Source organism: Dermacentor albipictus, chromosome 6, assembly GCF_038994185.2.
Source record: "Dermacentor albipictus isolate Rhodes 1998 colony chromosome 6, USDA_Dalb.pri_finalv2, whole genome shotgun sequence".
NCBI lineage: Eukaryota > Metazoa > Arthropoda > Arachnida > Ixodida > Ixodidae > Dermacentor > Dermacentor albipictus.
Genome location: NC_091826.1, coordinates 30,732,169 through 30,751,797, shown reverse-complemented (window position 1 = coordinate 30,751,797; position 19,629 = coordinate 30,732,169). Strand labels below are relative to the sequence as shown.

Sequence of the window (19,629 nt, the reverse complement as noted above, 5' to 3'; positions counted from 1 at the left end):
CTTCTAAAACACACGCTTGTGGTTTCGGAGATCGTTGTGCGGTGTCTGTTACCTCGTCTTCGAACTCACTGCCGCCGCTTCAACAAGCAGGCAAGCAAGCGAGAGGGACTTCTTTAAATGGAATCACTTTCACCGCCTAATCGCGCGCTTGATGCAGAGACTTAGAAGGCTTGCTCGTCGACGATGGTAACCCTCTATCTGCAGCAAGCACTTCCCCCCAACCCACACAAAAATTACCCTCTAGGATTTATTTTGAGCTGTGATCACTTAGCGAACATATAGCTACGATGGGTAATACAGTAAAATGCGCTCAAATGCGCACAAAAAATGTGTCCCCTTTAGTCGAAGTTTAATTTAATGAAGGATGTAAAATTTACTCCCGCTCGTTTAATACCAAAAGTGTCCGAGTGTTTTGACATTACTGTGCACGGGGAAGAGAAAAGAAAGACCTTCAGTGCGCGCAGCTACATACTGTAACATATTTTGTGCCAAAGTTGCATTTCATGCATGAAAGAGTTCCGAATGATACCACGCAGGCTTCGCGTTGAAAATAGCGTTGCAGTCTTTCAACTGCATCTATTGCCGTTTGGTCCAAAACTCAGTACTTATTTCGATCACAACTTGCGCAGCGCAGTACCCATGATGGAGACACCGTTGAAACTTTGACATCTTTCATTTGCAATAACTTTACCGGGCAACTGCCCGGTGGATTGGGTTTTCTTCATTATTTATAGCATCACAATTTGAGCTGGTTGGCGGACTTTTCCGTTCAATCGTATTTTGATAACATTGCGTCTATGGGGGGGGGGGGCGCAGACCAAAGCTGATAAAATTGTTTCGTTTATCGGGAATTTCATTTCAAGCGAGTAACATTTATGCGAAGTCCACTGTACACGGCTTTCTCTAATCTTCGTTCTTGTGTCTTCAGTCGCTTTTGTGGTGCTAATGATTGCGCTTTACTTTTCAAAATATCAAACAACCTTACCTTTTTTTTTTCTAAACTGACGAAGACAATAGGCCTCTGCCTACGCTTATAGTTATTGCGAATCGTTGCACTTGTAACGCAACAAATACCACTAAATATGACCAATTTGAAAAGTCACAAATGTCCCCCGAAGCCAAGTGGACTTGAAAATTAGGGAAATCCATGTGCGACAGATATAATTCCCGTGCTCGCCGAACCACCGGATACTTCAGAGATTCCCTCGAACAAGTTTAGAACGGCAAGAGTCTCCCGTGCCTTCTTCACTCGAAGCCCGAAATCTCTCTCTCTTCAAAGCCGTTTCATCTGTGGTCGGACAGACAAGGGGCGGTTCTACTCAGATATAAAGTCAGAGAGAAGGAGTGCCTCGGAAGAGGCCCCGCGTAACACCGAGTAACAAGAAAACTTGGTAGCGGTCCTTCTACTTCAAGAAAGACGAAGGCGCGACGCCAGCGGGAGCGGAGCTTGTGTTGGGGGGAGAGGAAGGGGTGGGGGAGGGGCTGTTATAATGTAGGGAGATGGGTGCACCGCCATTTTTAATGATTTCTTGTTTCGAGTCTCGCGCGGCGTCTTTGAAGCATTTCTAGGTTTTTGGTTTGGCATGCGGCGTCGGCCCGCGGCGCCTTCAAGGTCACTGCTGTCGTGGTGGCTAAGGTGGCCGGCGGTATCCACGCAGACGTAGTGCGAAGCTACCGCATCCACTTACAACTGGCGCCGAATAAAAGTGCGCAAGCCGAACACACGTACACACACACAAACCAACGCCAACGCACAAACGACACGAACGCATAAATACGCGCAGAGACATACTCAAACACACGCAGGCACAAAGACATACACGCAGACACTCCCAGCACGCGCACAGGCATCAATCACGCGTCCCTGTTGCTATCTCTGCGTTCCTGCTCGCTATCTTTCACTCATTTATCGTTCGACACAGAAAGACACAGCGGCGCAGTATACTGTGTTTGTGCACGTTTAACAAAACTGAATGCAGGTACGTCTCTTCCACGTTTGTTGGATGAATATTTTGATAATCTGATATTTCGATTTTGATAGCCAGAGACACCGGCTGTATCACCGCTAAACTGAAAGGAAAGAAAACGCTTCCTAAATGGCGTTGTATCATCGCCGAGAGATGTGTTCTTACATCATCGAGAGTTCGGCGGCGTCCGAGCCAATTACAAAGGGCCGAAATGACAGAAATTGAAAAAAAGAATTGATCGTCAAAAGATATGGACTCCGATTTCGCGGAATCAACGGAAGCGATGATTAATGAATCGTGCCTACACGGCTGTTTAGCGGCCGTCGTGCTTAGAACGCACGGTACACGTATCCATTGTCATATTTCAAATAGGTCTGACGGTACTGCGCATACTGATGGTACTGCGCAAATAGGGCGATGGTACTGCGCATGCGCAATACCGTCGCCCCTAGTTCTTGCGTCCCCTAAACTAAAACTCTCTAAAGTGGCTGCACTCCACTGTTGGAAAAGAATCCTCAGTCGTTGCTAAGCACGCAGGCAAAAGCACCAGGTTGATAATTGAAGCGGCGACAATTGCCAACGGGCAGTTGTGTCAGAAAAACCTTCTGTCGCCTTATCCGAAAAGGAGCGTGTTTACTAGGAGTGCGGAGGAGGTGGTACGCTGTGTTTAATCTAGGTAGAGATTAGAGATGCTTTTTTTTTAGCTTTCTAAGCATGGTTGCGATTGTATATCATGTGAGCCAATGTATATGTGCGTGCTTCACGAAGATAAAGTTCACTCGGAAGTCAGCGCTTGCTTTCCGTTGTGCCATTCCGTCGATTGTCCTCTGTCGCGGCGTTCACATCCTGTCCTGTAGTAGCAAGATACTTTTACTCCTGATGATGATGATCAGCATCATCGGAATATTACATAAGGAGGGAGAAAGGAAGTCAGTAAAACCAATGTTCCTTATTGTACAAAAAAGAAGAAAGAACGAACGAAGAAGCGTAAGGAGAGAGTCAGACTTAAAATACATAGCTTATCATCATCATCACCAAACATGGCACGTACCCACAGAGGGTGATGGCCCAATGGAAATAAATAAAAAAGAAGCCCACACAATAATGAAAACAGAAATATACCGGAAAGGTGCAAAAGTGAAAAGGAAAGTAAGTGAGTAATCAGCGAAGAATTACGAGATTTAAAGGAAACGGAAGGTTCATTCGACGAGCAACACCTTGAAAGAATTCGGAAGATTATTCCTCGCTTCCGAAAGATAACTATAATTTGAATGGACAAAGCTTCCCGTTCCTTTCAGTCGTTTTGTTTTTATCTGTTCATTGATTACGCAGCTACGCAGTCTTTTTGTTTTTATCTTTTCACTGATTATGCAGCTACGCACTGTCATTCTTGACAGTCAAGAAGAAGAAAACAATAACTGAGAAATTAACGAGGTACATGTTTCGTAGCTCGAACGAAATCACCTAAGGCATCAAGCACATTACTGCGTCTAAAACCTACAACTTGCCGACCAACGTCGTTGAAACGGACAATCTCTTCCTCTTGCTCGGGGCCTCGTAGCAATGTTCTTCAGGCGGATGTACTTACCCGCGCTTAAGTGAGCGTGCGCGCTTGTTTGCAGCGCTAAAAAATAAGCAAAGAGAATAGAACAAAGAAGATAGACGTATACTACAGCTGGGGCTGCTTTGGGGAAATTGATTCCCCGTCGCTCGAAGAAGGAGAAGCGGGGGGGGCTTCAGAAAGATAATAATAAATAAACAACGCCAAGGAGCACGGATTGGCGACAACGCGTAACAGACACACACTCGCATGTACACTCGGACGGGATCGCAAAGGAGTTGGCTCGAAGCCACGGTTCTTGATCGTTGTTGTTTCGTTCTTTCTTCTTTTTACTATTATTATTATGATTTTTTTTTGTGCGGTCTTTTCCATCTGCGCCATAAGAACCCACCACTCCCGGAGCGATGTGAACGACCCAGTGGCCTTCGAAGTTGGCGGCAAACGCTTCAAGGCTAGCGGTAGGACTGTTACATGATAGATTGAACGAGAGAGAGAGAGAGTATGGCTACGCGGTAATAAGATTTAAAGAGAGTCCTGTAGCGTACTTACGCAACGAAGTAAAAGCTGCGTACGGAACGGAAGGGTATTTATTGCTGGCTGCCAAGATGCGATGCTAGGATACGTTACAGCGTCGTTTCTGGAGACAGATATACGGTCGAGTGGATACATACAGTAATGCAAACAAATTGTAGCTCAGTTAAAAGCCGATGCGGCGCTCTCGCTCGGTTAATAACCGAGGAAAGCGTTGTACTTGCAGGCGAGAGTTATTTCGTTGCTCGAGAGAGTTAAGAAAGCACTTACGCGTTAGGTCGGAGCTGATAATAGAGAGTTTTAGCCCAGCGGGTTTACGGCCAGCGGAGCGGAGCGGGCGAGCGGAGACGCGACTGCGCATGCGCACCACGCTGAGGCGGCCAGCGGTTTTACGGAGCAGCGTTTACGCCCGCTGGAAAGCACTCCCCAGCGGAGGGTATACGCAGCGCGCGAGCGTGCGTAAGGGCGCGCGGGCGTGTATGGGAAATGCAAGACGGCAGCCGCGAACATGAACGCCGGCAGTTCTGCATCGAAGACGGCGACTGCCGCGCTGACCCGTACATTAATACTCAGTACATTATTAACAAATAATGCACTGAGAATATGTAATATATCTTTATTCAACATTTCTTGCATAATAAAAGCAAGCGTAATTCAATTTCATTTCTCAGTAACTCCTATTCGAACCACTAGGTGGGGCAGCAGAGCTCCCCGCTCTTTACCCCGCTCGAGCGGGTGATCCGCTGGGCTAAAATTCTTTTTTCGCGAGCCGCCCCGCTGGTGCAACGGTGGAGACCGCTCCGCTCCGCTGGCCGTAAACCCGCTGGGCTAAAACTCTCTAATGCCAAGAACGCAAGGTAAAAGGAGACGTGTGCCATGTAGGGCCAGAAGTCAATGCAACGTTGTTATCGTTCGAAAGTGAGAGTTTGTTGCAGTTCAATTTTTAAGCACCGATGTGGGTCAGTAAATCTTCTCGCGTAAAATGTTTGGCCTTAAGTTATCCGTATCGCGTTTGAGAAAACTTGACGCTGGGTTCTCTTTCTCTATTACGTGACATTTCGGGCACTTGTGTTCGCGTCCTTTTATGAAGCGTGTCTGTTTCCTTTGTTATGTGCTGCGGCTGCCGATATATTCCAACGTTTCTCACGCGGAAATGAGCAACCAGATTCACCTCACAGTAACAAAATCTCATTTAGCTATGAAAACAAAAGAGCACACAAAGGGATTCGATGGCTGTATGGTTGTATTTTTCAGGCAAATCGAACTAAATGAAGTTGAATTCAGTGTATTACCTTTCATAGGATCATGTATAGAGATAGGAGCGTTCTTCAGGCCTCTAGTTAGATGCTTGTAGTGGGTCCATTCCGTCGTTATTACTAAGAAGTAAGATAGCTAACTGGATATACATTATCCACAATGTGGGTAACCTTTGTGAACGGCCATTGTTTCAGTGAAGTATATCAGCGGCGCAGTCGTACAAACTTCTTGGTATAAATCATCCAAGAATTGTGAACAGTCTGCGAATGAAAGCAATGCTGCTAAACACTTTTGTGATTGTAACTGCCTGCCTCATAATTATCTTCTTATTCAGGCTGTCTGTCCAGACAGATTTTTAGCACTGAACGCGTCCGAGAACTGCGCCAATGCTGTATTAATGCCAATTTGATTGCTTTTTAATTGAGGAGCCGCTTGTTTATTGAAGATTGTGTCGCAGATAAATGAAAGTCGATTAGCGAAGCCAAGTACGCTTCGATTATGAGCGACATTCCGTTTGCCAACTTATCACGGCACTCTGCCAGCACTAAGTGCTTTGGTGCAGCTGGCTTCACGACCAATTAGTACTTCGCTTTATAAATAAATAAACAATAAATGAATACTTCACAAAAGCCAAATGCTGGCTCGCGCTAAGGTGTGCTTTACGTGAGTTTTTAAAATTTTCGTGGCATTTTATTGGCGTAATATTTTTGTGAAAGTTAGCAGCCAGCGCCACTTGAAGGTCACCAGGATCGCCTAACCTACATACGTATGAAAATAAATAGCTCTCTCATATCTTGACTTGAGCAAACAAGGGCGGCAGGGAGTTCCGTCCAGATGCGTCAATGCTTATGGGGAATCTCTAGGTGATGAGCGGATAACAGAAGCCAACAAAAGATCGTTCTTGTTGACTTTTTATTCATTTTCTCGTAGCGTCCCGGCAAAGGCATCGCACAAAAGGAATCAGATTGAGAACATTCGCATACACACAAGTATTCTTCGTAAGGAGCAGATATCCCAAAATATCACATCGCAGCTCACCTGATCGAGCAAAACAGGCATTGTTTTCTTATCGTGCTTGCACGGAGTGCGTCACATCACTCGAAAGGTGTGAACCTACGGCTTCCAGCTTCAATGCTTGGATGCTGTACTAGTGTGAAGAAAGAAAAAAGAAAGGAAAAGATTGAAGGGTTTCTCGAATCCGTTAGACCGTGACGACACAAAGAATTACGCCATCGCACCGTGTAGTGATGACTATTTGTACGGCTTTATGAAACGCTGAAATGCGAGCAAAAGCCTCTAGACTGAAGCCCTTGGAACGACGGTGGTGGCTGTCGCAATTGTACATAGCGCCTATGTACTTTATTAAATGTTTCACGTTGTGCACTTCGCGCATGCATCGAGAGTCCAACATTTCAGCGATATTACCGGAACATAGACACTACCGGTGCATATACATATTTCATCGTAGGTAAACACGGACTTCGGGGCTTTCCACGTGGCCACATTCGGGCGGATGGAAAACTTGTTATGTATAATCTGCCAGTCCATCTTCCGGTTGCTTCAGTGCACTCTAAACTAGGTAATACTACACAAAGTGCACATTATCACGCTTTTACAAATAACCGACACATTTTGCACTAAATGACCGTCATCTGTCGCAAACAGTGGTAATTTGTCTTAAATGATGTTGTAGAAGGCCTCATTAATGCAAAGCCCAAATTTTGCACCGAATGAGAAAAATTTACAGAATATAACAGTACGTTACTCCGTCTCCAGGGGTGACGTCGCGGTCAGTAAAACACGAAGGCGTGCATGGTCAGCCACAATCAACGTATTAGAGCTGTGTTAATGCAAAAGCATTATAGGCTGACTTCGCCAGGTTATGTTGTGTGCATCTAACAGGATAGTCCAGCTGATCCCGAAAAATTGTGAAGCCTAAATACAGTGCCCGAAAGCGCTAAGTACCCGCCGTGGTTGCTCAGTGGCTATGGTGTTAGGCTGCTGAGCACGAGGTCGCGGGATCGTATCCCGGCCACGGCGGCCGCATTTCTATGGGGGCGAAATGCGAAAACACCCGTGTACTTAGATTTAGGTGCACGTTAAAGAACCCCAGGTGGTCAAAATTTCCGGAGTCCTCCACTACGGCGTGCCTCATAATCAGAAAGTGGCACGTAAAGCGCCATAATTTTTAATAGTGCTAACTGTCACCAGAGGAGACGTGCGAGAAACGGCCACGTGACGCAGGTGCCAGACGTTTCAAAGGACGATTTCTGGCACCAGAGAAGCGTGCGTGCAATCGTGGCCCAATGGTTAGAGCATCGTGCTGCTGTATACTGGAAGACAGAGGTTCGATCCTGCCACCGGTCGGGCATTTGCAGCATTGTAGGTGGACTCCGCCCACTCTGGAGGCATATCTAAAGGCCGATTTTTAAGCTCGAGCTGCAGGCCGCACCGCCAGCTTGCCGCACGCGTGCGGTCGTGCTAAAAAAAAAAAACTGCACATGCGGCAGACTGGTGTACAATTTTTGGTTTACACTGCACGAGCGCACCAAGTGTAAACCAAAATTTGTGCATGAGATGTGCGGTTCTTATTTTTTTTAGCACGACCGCACGTGTGCGGCTCGAGCGTAAAAATGGACCCTTACCGAAGTTTGTTTAGCGTACTCAAGCGCACCACAGTGTGCGCGAAATGGCAAGTTTGTGAGATATACGAGGTTATTAAAAACAGTATCGGATTTTACGTGCCAAAACCACTTTCTGATTATGAGGCACGCCGTGGTGCCCCATAGAGGACTCCGGAAGTGTTGACCACCTGGGGTTCTTTAACGTGCACCTAAATCTAAGCACATGGTTGTTTCCGCATTTCGCCCCCACTGAAATGCGGCCGCCGTGGCCGGGATTCGATCCCGCGATCTCGTGCTCAGCCGCCCAACACCACAGCCACTGAGCAACCACGAGTATGAGGTTATGGAAGCGTCACTTTGGTAAGTGTTATTGTGCAGGGTTGCCCATGAGGCACGTCCGGGCACGTGTAGAGGCGTGAACCAATCGTCAGAAGGAGTGGGCCGATCCTGGAGATTGTAAACAGGACCGCTGTCATGCTTACGCTGGGCCCCTGTAATCACCATGCTGCAAACTAGGACGCATGAAATGGCCAGTTTTACCGCATTGACAAAAAAAAAAGACGCATCGCGAAAGCTTCACTTCACATTCATTCTGGTATGTGCATTCGATCTGACGCCACTGTGCCTATGTAAAAATATATAGGTCCGATATTCGTGGACATGCTATCGCACAGTTCGACAAATAGCGGTAGTGAAATTCTACCCACTTTTTTACTTCATATCATTTTCCACCTGCACTTCGGTTATGCACGGCTAATTGAGCGCATGAGGATTAGTTAAGCGGAAACAAGGAAAAAAAAAAGCTGGTCGTCATTATCGAACGCTAAGACGAGGTGTCCCGGTTCAGTTCAACCCCCCCCCCCCCCCCCCCCGCCCAAAAAAAGAAAGACGCTCGCCCACTGATTTAAACGGTTACTGCGATACGTTCACTACAGCAGAGGCAGCAGAGGCGCATCATCCTGTGAGGTGCGAGGAGCGGCTGGGACGGTGGGCGGTGTGGGGCTGCCCGTATAGAGAGGGCTAATTTGTAAAATCCACAGGCGGGCGGGTATTGCGAAGCATCTGGACCCGGCGAGGCGTGTCACTGTTGCGACGATGCGACGAAGCATAACCAGCGAGAAGTGCCGCGCGATAGCACAGGGATCGATCGTGAGAAGTTCTGTGCACGCTTAAACGAATGTGTGACGCAGGCACTTTGGTGCATCCGCATGTGCGTGGTTTATTCCCGCTTATCTGCGTTGTAATTACTCTTCCGACCCTCGGACTTGTGCAGCGAATAAACCCTGCACGGCGTGTACGAGTTGCACAGTATTCAAGTTACGCCGGTCATTTGCAAATCAATAAGGGAATACCATTGAAGGACTAGTGCTGCTTTAGAGAAAAAATCTCTCTCTCTCTCTCTCTCTCTTTAATCTAACATGTGCATGATGGTGTAAGAGGTTAATAAAAGTAAAGCATCTCGTTTTGTCTAAAACCAGAGCCATCAGTTGCCTGCCATTCGCGCAGTTCCCTTGACAAAGGGTCATTGAAGGGTCCGTGGTTCTTGTGTCTTTGAGCATTATATAAAACGCGCTCTGTCGCTCAGCCGCTATGCGGCTGCGCTGTGCATGTGATGGCCAGGTACCGTTCAAGCTGCAACTGGCAGTTTGTTACCTTGTTTTGATCACAAAGTATGTTGTGGAATAAGTTAAATTCATTTTATAACCGAAACTCATTAGTCCTGCTTAAGTCGTCCACAAAGTTCGTCCTAAAACAATCACCGGCACTTTGAGAACGCCTCTAGTTGATCATTGTACTCATTTTATACATATTGGAAATACGAGGTCCATGCTGGGAGGGCAAAAATAGACGCAAGAAATCAGCGAACAAAAGACGTGAACACAAAAAGTATAAAGTACGGATACAATTGTCACACAGCCAAGCGATTCTAGTCATCAATGGTGCGCGAAAAAAATATAACATTTAAAGAGGTTAGTTCGGGCGAAATGGGGGGATAAAGCATTTTAACAATTTTGACGAGTTGGTCTCGTCATTAGTGAACTTATATACATTGAGAAGTCCAGTGCCAGTTTGTTATGGAGTAGTTGGCAAAGAAATTCCAGCCTGTCATCACCTCTCATCTAAATCTGACTACTACCTCTCACAATAACGGACACCACTCTTGATGAGCGCTGAAGGTCCAAGTCACAATATATACGACAAAGCTATTGCATCATAGTACGAAGTTAAGAACTCCAAATATCGATGATCCGCAAGTTGAGAGACTTCGATGCTCACCCAATGATCCGCATGGCCTCTGTGATGCATTTATGCACTAAATATATACATGTTTCTTTTCAGGTGCCTAAAGCATGGTCAGATCAGGACACTCTGATAACAGGAAGTTGAAGATTTGATCAACAGTGGGGAACAGCCAGGAGAACCCTCAACGCGCTGGCATCGCGTCGACTACAGCCCTTGCCTTCGTAAGGGTCCTTGACGCACTCCCAAATCACACGGACGAAGTTTCCTCTTGATGTCCGTTCCGATGGGAGTGCGGTTGTCGTGATCGGAACTCGAACCCGCGACCTCGTGTTCATTAGTGCGACGGCAAGTTCCTTTGAGTGAACCCTCTAAACAGTACGATCGAGCTTATCAGTCCGTTTCCACGCCGTTCAACAGCTTCGTAGGATGCCCCGAGAAAAAAAAAAAAAATTAAGACGCCCATACTCAAGTAAAGGGCCGCTTTCAGGAACTGGGGCCGGTAGGACAGCGCGGCTGCTGTGAAGCGCACCGATTTGCAGGGCTTACATGAAAGAAAATAAAGCGGAGGATAGAGGACGAAGCGTTAAGTGCATTACAAAAATATGCAGCGAAAAAAAAAACACTAAGGAAGAAAGCAGGTGGACAGAAAGACGCTTGCGAGCGTCTTTCTGTCTTCCTGCTTTTTTTTTTTCAGTTTGGTTTCGCTGGAAGAAAAGGTTATTTCTCTCTCCCTCTCTTTCTCTTTGCCCTGTTTTCCAACTTTTATATCCCCCGCCACAGTGCACGGTTGCAAACCGTGAACACGCCTCTGTCTAACCTGCCTGCCTTTCCTCTCTACCTCGTTCTCACTAGAAATTATTATAATGCCAGAGTCTTTCTGTCCACCTGCTTCATTACCTAGTGTTTTTTCGCTGGAAAATCCTATAGTGCACTTATTGCAGAAGAAACTGGCCCAACTTTCAGCTCCAAAAGAGAACGAAACAAGTTTCATCGACAGCAACGAGACAAGAAGAAACTGACGGCAATGGCGTAAGAGTCCTGGATGCTGCCAGACGAGCTTAAAAAACACAAACAAAAAGCAAACAAACACGGTAAATTGAGACGAGTAATCGTGTACGCGAAGTCAGTCATTAAGGATCGCAAGCAAAACAAAAAGAAGACCAACAGAGTTTTGTGCTCACAGCGGCGTGGCTGATGACGAGGTTCTTCCATTGCGACAGCAATAGCCCTCCCACGCAGCATCAAACCTCTCCCCCTCTCCCCGTTCCATCCCGCTTCTTAACCTACCATGGTCCACTGGTTACTGCTAACCCACACACACACACACACGGGAGCGAACACGCACATACACACACGTACAGACACGCGCGGACGAAAACAGAAGATAATAGCTCACCCACGCGCGCACACACTTAGCAGAACGGGCGCTCGCATTCTCCTAATAGAAATGTCACGGTTCAGGAGAGTAAGGTAACCTGATGTTATCTAACGCGGCGCGACTTTGCCGAGACGGGCCGTGGAGCAGCGGCTGGAAAGGAGAAGGGGGGGGGGAGGAGGGGGATGCTGGTAGGTGATGGCCGTGCGCGACGCTATGGGAGAGCGGCGGTGGCCCGCCTACTTTTCGGCGGGCGGCCTGCGGAAGCGCAGCAAGCCGCGACGAGCTCCAACAGCCCGTGGAAAGAAAAAAATAAATAAGAAAGGCGAAAAGGGAGAGTCCAGGTACACAGTACACCGAAGAGGGAGAAACGTCGTTGTTGACTCCCGCTGCCGCCTTTTCGGCTCTCTGCCCGTGCTTTACAGGCGTGCGACGACGGGTGAGCAGCGTGGTATAATAATTGCAGACTCCGGGGAAGGAAGTGCGGATCAGGATGGAAGCAAGCGTCACCTCCGAAAGCGCGGCAAAACTGGCCTGCGTGACTAACTCGCTTCCCATACAGCTCTTTCTCAGCCACTGATTGTAGCGTTGTTACTACTTTTCTTGTTCTTTTTTATCACTTACGCCGTCTAGACAGGCTCACAAGCTCACAATCATTGCGTAAGACCGTTTTGTGAATACGGACCCATTTTGTTCCATCAATAAGATACAAGGCACATGAAAGGGCCGTAAAAAATGAACGTCCAGAAGTTACATACCAGCATATTATTATTATTATTACTATTATTATTATTATCAGCAGTAGTAGCAGCAGCAGCAGCAGTAGTAGTAGTGGTAGTACTAGTAGTAGTAGTAGTAGTAGTAGTAGTAGTAGTAGTAGTAGTAGTTAATATTTGTGTCAACTATTATAATTAGAGGTGATTAAATGCCGCTTTCCTTTATTTTCCTGAGAAAATACGGGGTTGCCAAGGCATTGTATCAAGAGCAGGGCGTCGCTATGTTTTCCCGAACTCGGGCTGTCACATCACCTCCTAAAGCTAAATTTAGCGTACGGTTTTCCGGCAACTGTCTGACATCGTTTTATTAAAGAGCGACAAAAAAAAAACTTAGCCAGAAATATTCGATCGATTACAACGTCAGGCGTTACACGTCTTCCAATGTGGATTACGCTAACTTTATGACGCATTGGTCGTACGAGAAGCGATTGTCTGCTAATGCGCATTCTATTTTATTACATTTTAAAGCGAAACTTTCGTCGTCTGCTTGACCGGGTTTCTCTTTCCTCTTCCTGTGCGCGCACAATTTACATAGAGCGGAATGTTGACCGGTAAAGTGAGCCCAGCTTTGTTCCGCGCAATAACTAATAAGTCAACGGTAGGAAACCGCTGCGTATCATATCGGCTCATAATATCTCCGAAGTAGGCAGACGTGTTAGTCGAATAGCGCATATGATGCTTCTTTGAATTTATAAAGGTTCTGATATTTTGGCTATACCATTCTTCTGTCATCAGGTATGTGTTTGTATGGCTGCATGCCACTCAGTATATACAGGGTGCCCCACATAACTCATGAAAAAATTTGAAAATATGCGAGTACCACGTAGCTGAGTAGGACCGAAGTAACGTGGTTTGCCGTCGCTTGTAGCAAGCCAGGCTATTTTTTCTGTGTTTCGCTTAATTAAATAAAACCTTCAAAACCGGAAAGGTACCACGTGACTTGTGCATGCTTTTGCGGCCTTCTTTAATGCTTGGACAAAACGTTTATGCAACACATATAAAGCAAGAGAAAGAAAGATACGACGGAAAATTTTCACGATGGCCTACAACAATTTTCTGATTCACAATTATTCTCTCACTATAACATTTCCAAATTTAATAATAATGAATTCTGTAATTTGGCGAAATGCAAAAATAGTCTGGCTTGCTCCAAGCGGCGACAAACAACGTTACCTTGGTTATGTCCAGCTACGTGGCATTCGAATTTAAAAAAAAATTGGCACAAGTTACATGGTGGCACCCTGTATATGTGCCTGTTACCCGCCGTGAAATTACTTAGCGGCCTTGGTGTTGCGCCGCTAAGCACGAGGTCGCGGGATCAAATCCCGGCCACGGCGGCTGCATTTCGATGGGGGCGAAGTGCAAAATAACCCGTGTAGTTCGATTTGCGTGCACATCAAAGAACTTCAGGCGGTCAAAATTAATCCGGAGTACTCCACTACGGGGTGCCTCGTAATCAGATCGTGGTTCGGACACGTAAAACCCCGTAATTTTTTTTTGTATGTGCCTGTTCTTGGCCAGTACTCCAGAATAGGTGCGTACCAGTGTGAAACAACACGTGTATACATAGAATGCTTGAATGTAGTTACATATGAGCCATGTCTCTCTGTGCGCACAATTCTCATCACCACGTTTTCCCTCACGAGCATCCCACGCCACCGTCTACCGACGTCACTCACTGTGCATCGACCTTATCTGGTTTTGCATTTCGGCATAGCTTGTGAACGGCACCGTGTATAAACATTGAAAGGACATCAAAGTTGTGACAGCTGCAGTGCAAGAACACAAGTCTAACATTGCACGAAAGTATATTGACACATGGTTGTGACGTTGAAGAACACAGTAGCAATACTGTGAAAGACAAAACTAACTTTTATTGGGCGAACCTGTGCCCACAATAACAGGCTACACTTATAGCACAACGATAGCGGTGAACACGGTCGGCGATCGTCGAAAATCTGATCAGCGGGTCAAGCGCGTCGCCTTTTGTAGATCAGTCGTCGAATGTTGCAGAGTAACCGCTCGGACCCGCGTGTCTTCCACAAAGTTCTACACTATTCGCGTCGCGCATACATGCAACCAGATTACACAAGTTGCGGTGAAAGACAGTCAACGGAACCATCGATAACATTCCAGAAACTTCATTTACATGCAGGCGCGTCCTGCGCTGTGCGATAACATTTGTTAGGCAGTGAAACGTGTCGCCCGATAAAGACAAAGACGATAAAGACACGTGTCAATATGTACATACTCTGCGTGACGTCATAAGACTGTGCTAAATTATTAATGGGGAGTCGTATAAATCGTACAGTGTTTAAAATTTGGTGCGAATTTTACACATGGCCAGCAAGCTTTGTCCATGGATATGTTCTTAGCTCGTATCGTTTATAGTAGATACTTATTTGTTTCCTCGCCGAATTGGGAGGCAAGTTGAATCTCGCCTTCCGAATGCGCATCTGTCTCTTTGTGTCGCAATGTAATATTCTGCCGTGGTGGCGTTTCGAACCAAGCTGCCGTTTGCCTGAATGCGACAATAGCGTTTCGCGTGCTTTAGCGCGTCATTTTATAATTGCTGTGCGACAGCGTTTTCATACGCCGCGCGAGACGATTTGTCCCGTGTCGATCCTTTCGAATCAATGCGATTCGGATTCCCGGTGCATTACGGCCGTTTACGTGAATGCGACGCGCTAGAAATTCGACGCGACGCACCCAGCTGTCGCATTCGTTTAAACGTCGTTATATAGAAAGATTGCGTAGCTGCTCTGCAAGGTGAATAACAGCCGAAAAGATCAGAACGTAGAAAAGCACGTCCCGTGATACGACAGCAAGAGCAACGAGAGACGCCATTTGGACAGAAGCGAAGAAAGGAAAAAGAAAGATAATAATAATAATAGAAGAACTACGCCACAGACGGTCGAAGGAAAATTGCCAAGTGGTTATCTCCACACTAATTCCCGGAGAACAAGCCGCCGTCACCGGCTGCTTCCTATCAGTCGTTTAACTGGTTCCTCGGCTTGTAATATGTTTCTGTAATCGTGTTCATCTCCCTCTGTACCGAGTCAGTAGTCGGTCGTGCTTCGTGTTTTCTGGGCAGCTTTCCTTTAGCATACGTCTTGAGCAGACACCGAGATTGCAGAAGGCTGACGCATTGCAGTCAAGTGCTTAATTGTTGCCGTTTATGCGAAACCGTTCGTGATGAACTTTTTCTTCATGAAATAGAACCTCGAGTGAATAAATTTGAGAAGCCGTACATGTTGTTAACCGCAAAATGCGAAGCGGTGAGGTCCTTTTATAGAAACAGACGTCTCGTCAAACAGCTTTTAATGCGGGACGGGGGCTGCGGAAGCATACGAAACAGCGTAAGATGAGCCGCACGAAACGCAGCGCCGTCTAAATATGTTCTTTCTTTTCCTTTTTTTTTTCTGCCCTCGTGCGTAGACTACGCTGAAGCGCACACATACGTATTAGATTGACGAGCTTTCCTGCGCAGCGTAAATATAGACGTTTATGTCGACACCTTCGTCATCGCAATCCTCGATTTTTTTTTCCTTTGGTGAATATTCGACTACGCTTACAAGTTCATTCGTAGAGAAAACAACGGCGCACCGCAAAGCAGTGACCCCGTTGCTGCTTGAGCTGTGTTCGATCAAAAATAGTTTATTTTTCCGAACATTAGAAAGCAAGAACATAGAAAGAAGACATGAAAGTGAATCTAGTAATAGTTTCATGCCTTTTAAGGGACACAAAAGATGAAGTTCAGCTGCATTTGTGAATTACGTTTTTTTAATTAAATACATTTGAGGAGAGGTTGGTGCCTGTGTGTGGCGCCGGCTACTCCTCTTACGTGATAGTTATCGTCGGAAAGTTGTCAGCAATCACCAAACTGGACAGACAAATACACGAACTAACATTCACGTACTAAGTCTCAGCACTGCAAACTAAATAAATGTTCGCGCAACAGAAGAGTTCACATAGCATAAATACTCACAAAACCGAAATGTTCACAAGCAACGCATGAGTTCACACAGCAGAAATGTTCACAAAACCAAGATATTCACACAGAAGACGTTGGGCACTTGAATGCCGCACTCTAGATGCAACAAGTACAAGGGCTACATGAACACGAAGACACAATGGACATGCCATTAAGTCTACCTGTTAATAATAAAAATGCTAGCTAATTACGCTTTTAATATGTCACAAAAAAAGAAAACAAAACAAACAAACAAAACCAGCGGCTTTGATCGCGAGGCGAGGCATCGTAAGCGAGAAAGACGTTAAAACGCGAGACAGGTGACGACGCTATACCTTTAAGTCTGTACCCACCGCGGTGGCTTAGTGAGTATGGCGTTGCGATGCTAAGCTAGAAGCTCCTGGTGTTAACAGCGCAAAACGCAGAATGAACACGAGACAAGAAGATGACACCACAAGCGCTATACGGGGACCGTGCTGTCGTCTTCTCGTCCTTTGTCGCTTCTGCGTTTTGCGCTGTTAACACCAGGATGAGCTGTGCTCATCGTTAATTACTTTTCGTTGATTACAAATCGTTAGCTAAGCCATCATTGGAGTACGCTTCTAAGACACGGCATCCACATCGAGCTTGCCTTATTGACATGCTGGAATCAATTCAAAGTAAAGCCGCTAGATTCATCTCGTCCTGATATTCTCATTATCACAGTATGTCATCCATAAAAACAACTCTTGGCATTTCAGCCCACATCTCCGATCGTATTGACCACGAACTCAAGGTATACCCACCCTTCGGGCGGACTAAAAAATATTTACACTCACCTTTATTCTTTTAGATGAATGAGTGGTACGCCCTTCCGCCATTCATTGTCAACATTAAGGAATTATCTTCTTTACAAACGGCTTTACTAAACTACCTTAATGAGCAAGACTTCCATCCCAGCTGACCTTTTCTAAACTACCATGCTATCCTGCTTGAGCGCCCTACTAATTTTGATCCCTGTCACGTGTAGGTTGCGCTATTTAAATACTGTTGTTCGCTCTTCCATTATTGCATTACAGAATCATTGCGCCATGATACTACTAGATGCACTGTACCTTCTTGATGCTGAAAACAATTATGTTCAGTATTTTGCGTTTTGGTCTTCTTCCTTATAACCCCCCTTTTGAAATTTCTTGTTGTTGTTATCTCCCCCTATGTTATGCCCTATTCTGGACCCTTAGGGTAATTAAGTGTAGTGAAATGAAAACGAACAAGCCCAAGCTGCTATTTAAGCTCGAAGTTTCGGGTTCGGCCGCGGCGGTGGCATTTCTCTGGGGCCAAATGCAAGGCACTCGTGTACTAATGTGCACGTTACTGATAGCCGGGTGACCAATAGAAATCCAGAGCCTCCACCTATAGGGTGTGCGCCATAATCATACCGTGGTTTTGGCACGTGAATTCCCAGAATGACATATTGAGTTTGCTTTGCGTAGGAGCACATTTGTGCCGCTAGAATTGCGGAAATTCAATAACGCAGCAGGTATTACAGGGCAAAGTATGTAAGTTCATGACCCAGCATGAAAAAAAGAAACATGCCTTCGTTTTTATATTAGACACTTGTATTATGATTTCATATCGGAAAAAATAACGATCAAGATAACGGTGTACGTCGGAGCAACACGCAATGTGTAAACTTTGAACGCGCAGACACACTCATAGGCGCTGTTCTCAAGATTGCGATAGGTATTTTTATGCCACGGTTAAGAGTGCTTAGAAAATCGGTGTTTCAGTTAACCAAGATTGTGACCCTTAGAATAATATTTTTCTGAAAAGGTCCATGTCTTCTAGATAAAAAAGCTGCTTTTTAATTGAAATGCAGAATACATTTCATTCAGATTTGTTAAACGTTATAAGCCAAATAACAGAAAATGTTGCGATAGTTGTTGCTGTGATAGTTGTCCGAGTGCGTGAGATCGGTTGCTGTGACAGTTGTCGGTGTGAGTGACAGTCCCTACAGGAGCAGTTGTCGCATGACACTTACTGCTGCGACCACTGTTGCTTTATTTCATAGTTGACCCAGAGGCTCCGGAAGCGTATTTCGAGTACGCGCGGAAGGAACCGGCGCTCATTTCGTCTGCACAAACAGTTTTTATACTGTGAAACAAAGGCTCAGTAAAGGAGGAGTCGGTCTTCAATGCTTCAGGGGAGTGGAAGGTGACGTGCCCCCGTGCAATGATGCATAGGGGAGGGGGGGTTACCTGGTACCACTGGTCCCCCGGTTCCGGAGCCCTTGTTTCTCACTGTAAAGCCGAAGCTACTTAAGCGAGTTGGCACAATGGCATCGTTACCTATAGCGCAAACAAAATGGACTACAGACTAAGGAAGGACGACACGACAGGAACGCTTGTGTCGCGTCGACCTTCGTCCTCGTGTCGTGTCATTCCAGTATATTAACGCGACAGCGTTAAGGAACTCGCGTCGCAGAAAAGCCAGTGTCGTCCGTGTCGGCGTCGGCGGCGTTGGCCGTGAGCGATAAATCGCAGCAGGCACTTCAAGAATAAAAGACAACTTGCAAGATGGGCTGGGTGGGAATCGAACCAGGGCCTCCGGAGTGTGAGACGGAGACGCTACCACTCAGCCACGAGTTCGATGCTACAAAGCGGTACAAAAGCGCCTCTAGTGAATGCGGTGATGCCTTAGAAACGAGCTCTTTTTAAGGCTCAGGCGTGCGTCGCTTGCTCAGGCGCACATTTCGTTGCCGCGCCGAACGCGCCGTTGCTCGACGCTCACCGCGTCCGATGCGGGGCGCGTAGTCGCTGCGCCGTAGCCCATTGTCTTACACCCCTTGGCGGGTGGACGGGAACGCTGTCGCGTTCCACTCTTGAAGGCGAAGCTTAAGCGTCCTCCAATTTTTTTTGTTCGCACTGTATAGTGAAGATCAAGTTGTCGCTGTGGCAGTTGTCCCTGTGTGTGAGAGTTGTTGCAGTGACGGTTACCGGTGTGAGTGATAGCTCGCTTTAGTTACAGTTGGTCGCTGTGACAGCTATCGTTGTCGCAGTTATCACTATGACAGCTGTCGCTGTAACATTCGCTGTTGAGGCAGTTACTTCTGTGCCAAGTGTGACTTTATGTGACAATTGTCACTGTGGCACTTATCCCAGTGAATGACTGTTGTCCAGTGACAGTTGGTGTGAGTCACTGCAATGATAGATGCCGCAGTGAAGTTATAACTGTGACAGTCTGTTGTAGCAGTTGCCCCTGTGGCAGTTGTCACTTTCGCAACTGCCGCTCTAAACTACTATTGTCAATCTGGCAGTTGTAGCTGTAACAGTTGTGCGTATG

At 46.4% G+C, this 19,629-nt stretch overlaps 1 protein-coding gene across 3 annotated transcripts in view; it reads right to left on the bottom strand.

Annotated features, from left to right (window-relative positions):
* The window catches only part of LOC135905116 (uncharacterized), a 595,563-nt gene that overhangs the window by 75,900 nt on the left and 500,034 nt on the right, over positions 1–19,629 (bottom strand). The window lies entirely within an intron of this gene.